General features: G+C 38.3%; 1 pseudogene across 1 annotated transcript; it reads right to left on the bottom strand.

Moving 5' to 3' along the window:
* Nucleotides 1-281: 281 nt before the first annotated feature.
* LOC308706107 (calcium-responsive transcription factor-like) lies at nt 282-4,443 on the bottom strand (annotated as a pseudogene). Its single transcript has 8 exons — nt 4,374-4,443; nt 4,096-4,216; nt 3,610-3,686; nt 2,077-2,668; nt 1,923-1,984; nt 1,621-1,733; nt 998-1,295; nt 282-422 (listed from the first exon to the last, which is right to left on the bottom strand). The product of its transcript is annotated as a calcium-responsive transcription factor-like (transcript).
* Nucleotides 4,444-7,260: the final 2,817 nt, after the last annotated feature.

Below are 7,260 nucleotides of genomic sequence, written 5' to 3'. Positions count from 1 at the left end.
TCGTTGGACAGCAGGTAAGTTCAGATGCACAAACAGATACTGTGAGAATAACATTGATGAATGATCGTCTTTTCTCTTGTAGATAACGGCAGGCTTGAATGTGGCATGAAACACAATCCGAGGAACACAGAGCATGGACACCAAGGAGATTGTGGGATCTCAGGACGAGTTAAACAGGTAAGTATCACGGGTAAGTATCACAAGGATTTACTGTGGAAACAGACTGGAACAGTTCGGGAACAATAGTCTGAAAGAGAGCAGGTTAGTGGGTCTTTCCTAGTTCAAGGTTCGACAGGGACTGGAGGTGAGGTGTGTTCCTTTGTAGTGCTCAGTGATTGCTGGGATTGATGACAGGTGCAGGTGATTAGTATTCGGGTGAGTGTGATCTTTGTGTTGTGGATGTGAATGAGCCTGACTGATTCCTGACAATAAACAACATTAAAAACTTGAATTTCACCACAGGGGGACTTTAAAAAGTCCACCGCAAGGATCCATTAGGCTTCTATTCATAAGATATTCTTATAAAAAGTTGTGAAATGAAATTTTTGAGTGAATAGAATGCAACAGAAAACATTTAGCTTTAAATATTTAATTTTGATCTCATTCATACTTTTACATACCCAGTCACCACTGTAATAAATTAAAATAGCAATAATGGGAAATGGAAACAAATAATAATACAAATCAATATTGCATGAGTTCATGTTATCATAATACTGTACTTGAAACAATGAGTCAGTCCTCCATTGGTCAAAGAGCTCAATCGTCAATCGCTGTCGTCACAGAAATGGACATTAGTTTTCTTTTCTCGTTGTTGTATTTCTGACTGCTGACACATCATAGATGTCCCACTCTCCTATTTAACTGAAGTGTCGTCTGCTGAGGGAGTCAAAGCTGAACAATAAGAACAAACGACAGGTTTATATGTTATTTTCATGATTCTAATTGGTTAAATTTAGATTTTTTTAGTTTTATTTCTGTGGTGCCATGTACTTACTATCTGGACTGGAATGGCCTGTCCGTCCTCCAACAAGATCTGTGTGATGCCACCTTCAGCTCCGGCATTAGTCAGCGAGGTCACACTCACCAGCTGGCTCATGCCGAGCAGTGTCGGGGGGGTCACACAGAGATACGCTTTCACCAGCACTGCCACTTGACTGGAGGAACTGGGACGGACTCAGCAGAACAGGCTGTGGCGGTGCAGGGCTGGACAGCTCTGGGGCTTCTGGTGGTGGTGGGGGTGTTGGTTGGGCAGTGTCTTCAACTGGACACAAGGCAGGCTGTATCTGGATGGCCTATCAGACAAGAGGAGAGCACTCTTAAAGGATAAGTTTGCCAACCAGCTTTGTCCCAGGCAACAGGGAACATTCTCACAAATGAAGCCAGGCAAGTTTTTATGAACATTCTTCCATTAACGTTAATAGAACATTTGTTCAAAGTTAAATGTTTTTAAATAATGTTCTATAAACTTTAGCACAAAAACAATGATTTTTCTTGTTTCTTCAATTATACTATCAGAACAGTTGATCACCCTGAAACTTATTACATTTATTCAGAAATTAAAAATGTAAAAAATGTATGCATTCATATAAAAAAATGATCATTTCAGGACAGGGTCGCCTGGAGATGTGCAAAGATCTTGGGCTGCAGTGAGGTGAGAGAGCTGAAGAGCTGCACAGCCTCTGGAGAAAGAGTGTCTCTCTCTTCCAAGAGTCCTTCCTTCTGAGGGGACACTGTCAGTATAACAGCAGTACACTAGATTCTGTGGCAGGGTAAACCATGCTTATACTTGGACTACAGGTATGTGCTTTCTTTTTGAGGCAGGACCTTTCCTCTACTCTCTAAATTGTATTGAATGATTCCAAGATTATTGTTTTAATAATGTATGTCGGATTTCAAACAATATCTCAACAGTATGTTACCCTCCACAGTAGCAGGAGTCAGGGTCAAAGTCTCTGGAAGCAGGTTATTAGCCTCTGCTTTGCACAACAGCAAAAACATCTAAATAAATGCTTACTACAGAAAATGGTTTTGTGCTCACCAATCTAATGCTTTACAAACCTGTTTTCTGTTCACATCTCTGTATCTGAGGTAGCCAGTGGTCCCGCCGTCAGCTGAAGAGCTTTCTGAGCCTCATGGATGTGGTTCTTGATGCCATTGACAGTGGGAAAGTAACACAGACTGTGTCTCTCAGGCACTTCCTCTGACAAACCTCCTGCCAGGTACTAAATATTTTTCCAGCAAATAAAACAAAGGAGATTTGAAACCATCTGAGTCATACCTGAGCTGCTTGCGGACAGTGTAAACTTGGTTATGACCTTGTGCTACCAACTCACAGATCTTCTCTGCCACGAGCGGGTGTAGTCGAGAGGGTAGGGACGCCCCATCCTCCATCGTGACATCCTGCATGGCTTCACTGTCCAGCTCCTCTGTCTCTTCCTCTTCATCTTCATTTTGTTCTTCCTCTGCAAAGCAGATCTGCTCTGGAAGTGGAGGCAGGTTTGCAGTGTCCACATCATGGTACAGGTGGGCTTTCTCTGTAGGGAGCTGGGTGTAATACCTGTCTTGGCTTTGTAGAGTATGTTTTGATTGGTTTCTTGCTCTTTTTTAGGTTGAACGCCCTTCCTCCGTGGACCAAACTGGCTTTCCATCACAATGGCTCTGCTCCCTTAAAACCATATTAAAGATCAAGATAAAATGACTTTGTGTGCATATTGTAAAACCATTACATCATCTGCAACAACAGCATTCAATCAAGGCTTAGGAACAAGGCATATCCAGACATGCAACTTGCTATTGCAAGCATTCTCATTCTAGAAACAATTTGATTGAACAAAAATCTGGACACATTAGTATGGAAGCTTGTTTACGCGATAGAATAAAAAATCAAAAAAGGGTAATTGTGACTAGGGTAATTATCTTACAATTCTGCCTTTTTTTTTCTCAGAACTGTGTGATATAAACTCGCAGTTGCGAAATATAATGTCAGGAATGTAAAATAATAAGTTAAAAAAAATAATATTTTTTAAAAGGTCTCTGAAGCTCACCAAGTCTGCTTTTTAAAATAAAAAAATATAGTAAAAACAGTAACATTGTGAAATATTATTACAATTCAAAATTACTGTCTTCTGTTTAAATATGTTTAAATTGAATTGAAAATGTTGCTGCTTAATCTTTATGAAAGCCTTCACTGTCATTTTATATTTCTTTAATGCATCCTATTGACTAAAAGTATTTCTTTCTTTCAAACAAATCGTATCTGCTAAAGTTTCATTTGCTAATTTTGTGAGCCAATTTACCACGAGCATTATTCAGATGTCCCCAAATTTACAGACATCCATTAAAATTCCAATTTTGAATTATAGTCAAAACTCATTAAAATAACATATAGACTACATGACTAAACAGCTTTAAGATAATGTGTTGCTGTAAATGGATCTGTTTGACAGAGGGCTCTACGCACAATAGAAAAAGTACAATGCATTTAGGCTATTTCCATGCATATTACACTACTTTTTAAAAGTTATTATTATTTAAATTTTTGTAAGTGAAAGTTTTGTCAAAAAAAAAAAAACTCAATTTATCCATTTTCTACTGGACAAACCTCACACCCACGCAGTCTTAGAGCCCAGTTTGGTGTCGCTGGTGGGAATGGCTTCACTGGGGGCTCAAATACATCAGGAGAACTGAAAGAAATGAGAAGACATTTCAGTAAAACTGTCAATAATTTAAGGTACACTTAAACTCCAGGAATGGGGCATGGCCTGAAGCAGTTTTCTTGTTGTTCAAGCAAGGGATAAACTGAACCAGAACAGGAGTTTAATTGGGTAGTTTGCTTGTCAACCCATTCCATTTACATATGAATGCTTTTTACTAATCCAGTACATATTTTCCAGCTCCATATTTGCGCAAGACTTGTAAAATCTGTGTTCAAATAAGTGATTTTCAACATTTAAAACAAATCGGCTGTAAAAAGCATGTAGTTTATAATAAAAAAATGGTGATAAAAAGCAACAAACACAATAGGAAAGTTCATCTTTCATATTAGATACAGAATGTGACAGATATAATGATGTGCAAACAAGGTTTACTGACCCTTTTTTCTGAATGTTAATACCAGTGACATTCTGAGCCGCTAGTGCAGATAAACTATGGGTGCCATCATTGTCTTTTGTGGATGTGAAGATTGACTGCTGTCTTTTCTCCACAAAGATTCCTATTTAACAGAACAGAAAGAAATGGCAGAACCGGACAGCAACCAATTTTCTTCATTATTCTTTTTATTTTCTGTTTATTTTATTAGTTCTATTTAATTTCTTCATTATTAGATGTTAACTACTCTATTATATATGCATACACATACACACACTCACCAGCCACTTTATTAGAGGACATTTGAGTGTAGTGAACTGATGATCTGAGATGATTTGAGCTTTGTGACATTGTGCATTATCCTGCTGGAAGTATCCGTCAGAAGATGGGTGCACTGTGGTCATAAAGGGATGGACGTGGTCAGCAACAATACTCAGGTAGGCTGTGGCATTTAAACAATGCTCACTTGGTACTAAGGGACCCAAAGTGTGCTAAGAAAATACCCTCACACCATTACATGCATTCAGAGATGCTCTTCTGCAGACCTTGGTTGTAACGAGTGGTATTTAAGTTGCTGTTGCCTTTCTTTCAGCTTGAACCAGTCTGGTCATTCTCCTCTGACCTCTGGCATTTTCACCCACAGAACTGCTCTATGTTGCTCACTGGATATACTGGATATTCTTACTTTTTCTGACCATTCTCTGTAAACCCTACAGATGGTTGTGTGTGAAAATCCCAGTAGATCAGTAGTTTCTGAATTACTCAGACCAGCCCGTCCGGCACCAACAACCACGCCGCGTTCAAAGTTACTTAAATCACCTTTCTTCTCCATTCTGATGCTCATATTGAACTTCACCAGATCATGACCATGTCTACATGCCTAAATTCATTGAGTTGATAGAGTTAGATATTAAGGGATACTTCACCGATTAGCATTAAGCTTTGTATCAGTAGAAACCCGGTAGTATTTTCGAAAGACCGTGCTTCCCTCCCTCATGTCCCCCTGAGACGAGAGATTTCTGTATTGTGTGTCGGGAAAAAAAAAAACTCAGATGACGCAAAAATCTTAATTTTGCATCATCTGAGACTTTTTTGTCCAGAGCTAGATCCGCATGTTTTCAACCCGCCCATAGGGGGATCTCACGACAAAACGGCGTCTTTTCAGTTTCGAGTCAACTAGTAGCCCAGTGGTTCCCAATTCCAGTCCTCGAGACCCACTGCTCTGCACATTTTGTATGTCTCCCTTATTTAACACACCTGAACCAGATCATCAGCTCATTAGGAGAGACTCCATGAACTGAACTGAGTGTGTCAGATAAGAGAGACCTACAAAATGTGCAGAGCAGTGGGTCACGAGGACTGGAATTGGGAACCACTGTAGTAGCCTAATTGTATCATTTCTTCGATATTGCCCTCTGTTACCGGTAGGCGTGGCTTGGGAGTGGCCTTGTAGGGCAGTGAAGCAAGTGCATTCTGGGAGTTAGTGTCTTTCATCCACATGAGCCAAAAATACATTTTCTCTAGAAGGCACAAACTACTAAAATAATTTCACATTTCTAATACATAAATGATCCAATTTAAATACACATTCATCTTTCCAGCGGTAAAATATCCTTTTGACAAGCTGAACAGGTGTACCTAATAAAGTGTCTAGTGAGAGTGTGTGTGTATATAATTAGAAAAGCAATACTCAGTAATATATTTAATAATAAAAAACATAATTCATTACCAGATGAGTTTGCTACTTTCAACAGCTGACCGTGAGGTAGTAACATCTGAAGGCCCCTATAGACACAGATGGGACAACTGTCCATTCTCCCCTTTCACGATCACCTGAAAAAATGCATCTGTCTTTGAGGTGGGGAAAAACTGTCATAAATATATCGTTCAAAATGACTTAATGGGTGGAATACATAAGGTCAAGCTCATATTTGAACATTTTGGTATATCTGGTGAACGAGTCAAGTACATGGGTAATACACGTCTTCTAGTGTGAGTAATAGCCTGTAGTTTATGGTGATGGATCATAGTGCAATGTCCTTACCACCCGCTCATACTGAATAGGATGTCCGTTTTGATCAAGTATAACTAAGTTGTCCACTTGTTCCGAGACTGTAGAGGGCTTCTGATTGGCTGCTACAGTTTCTGGGGCTGGAATGACTGACGGAAGCACTTGTGCATCTGCATTTTCTTTAGATTTGGAGTTTTTGCCAGGTTGCTGATACATCACAATACAAAAATAATAAATCATTTGATCACAAAACATTGACAGCTGATAGTTTACAATTATTCTTTATAGTTCAGATGCATTTATTTATTGCTATTTAATATTTAATGATGCAAGCATTTTAGTAAAAGTGTCAAAAAACAAAATTTATGAGATTCTTATACTCATTACTTTAATGCCAAAAAGTGATTGTTAAATTGTATTATCACAGTATTTATCACAGTAATATAATACAGTTTGATAATATATACAAATAAACTGTATTACAGTAAAGAAAATAATCAATTAAAAAATGTGAATAGTTAAATTAAAATGTCAGAACACATGAAAATAATAATTTGTGGAAAAAAAAATGTGCTGAAAATAATCAAATGAACTTAAAAGAATAAAAAATTCTTCATGGAAAATATAATACATTTGTATGACATACGATTAGGGCTTTTGTGAGATTCACCCAACTCATTTGTTTGTTTGTGTGTGGCCATTAAACAGTATTTTAGTGAAGAGTGGGTTATACAAGGATTATTCAGTACTGTACAGTATTTCTACTAGTCTACATTTCTCCATACCAGTCCATCTCGTGTGTCTGCAGACTGTAGATCCTCTCTCTCTTCAGACTGAAGAATCTGTCATCTAACAGCAGTCTAAATCAAGAGCCCAAGCCAGAGATACACTACAATTATGCATGAATTGAGATGTTTTACTATTTGGGTAATATTACTCAGCCCAGGCTTTATACAGGAAGCAACATATTATAGTAGTTGCAACAACTGTCCAATCAAATAACCACAGACTGGTAATAACTGTAGCCTACTAACCATGGCCTGAACCTATAAACCTAACCTTATTTACCCAGTACTTTCTTAGGCAAGTACGCTGTAAATACACATAAGTGCACGTAGCCTACTGTAATAGTAATACTTTTAATAAAGTGCAACCGA

This window comes from Scardinius erythrophthalmus (genome assembly GCF_964197995.2).
Source record: "Scardinius erythrophthalmus genome assembly, chromosome: 17".
Lineage (NCBI taxonomy): Eukaryota > Metazoa > Chordata > Actinopteri > Cypriniformes > Leuciscidae > Scardinius > Scardinius erythrophthalmus.
Note: the sequence above shows the minus strand (reverse complement) of the source record. Positions and strands in the feature narration are given on the sequence as shown.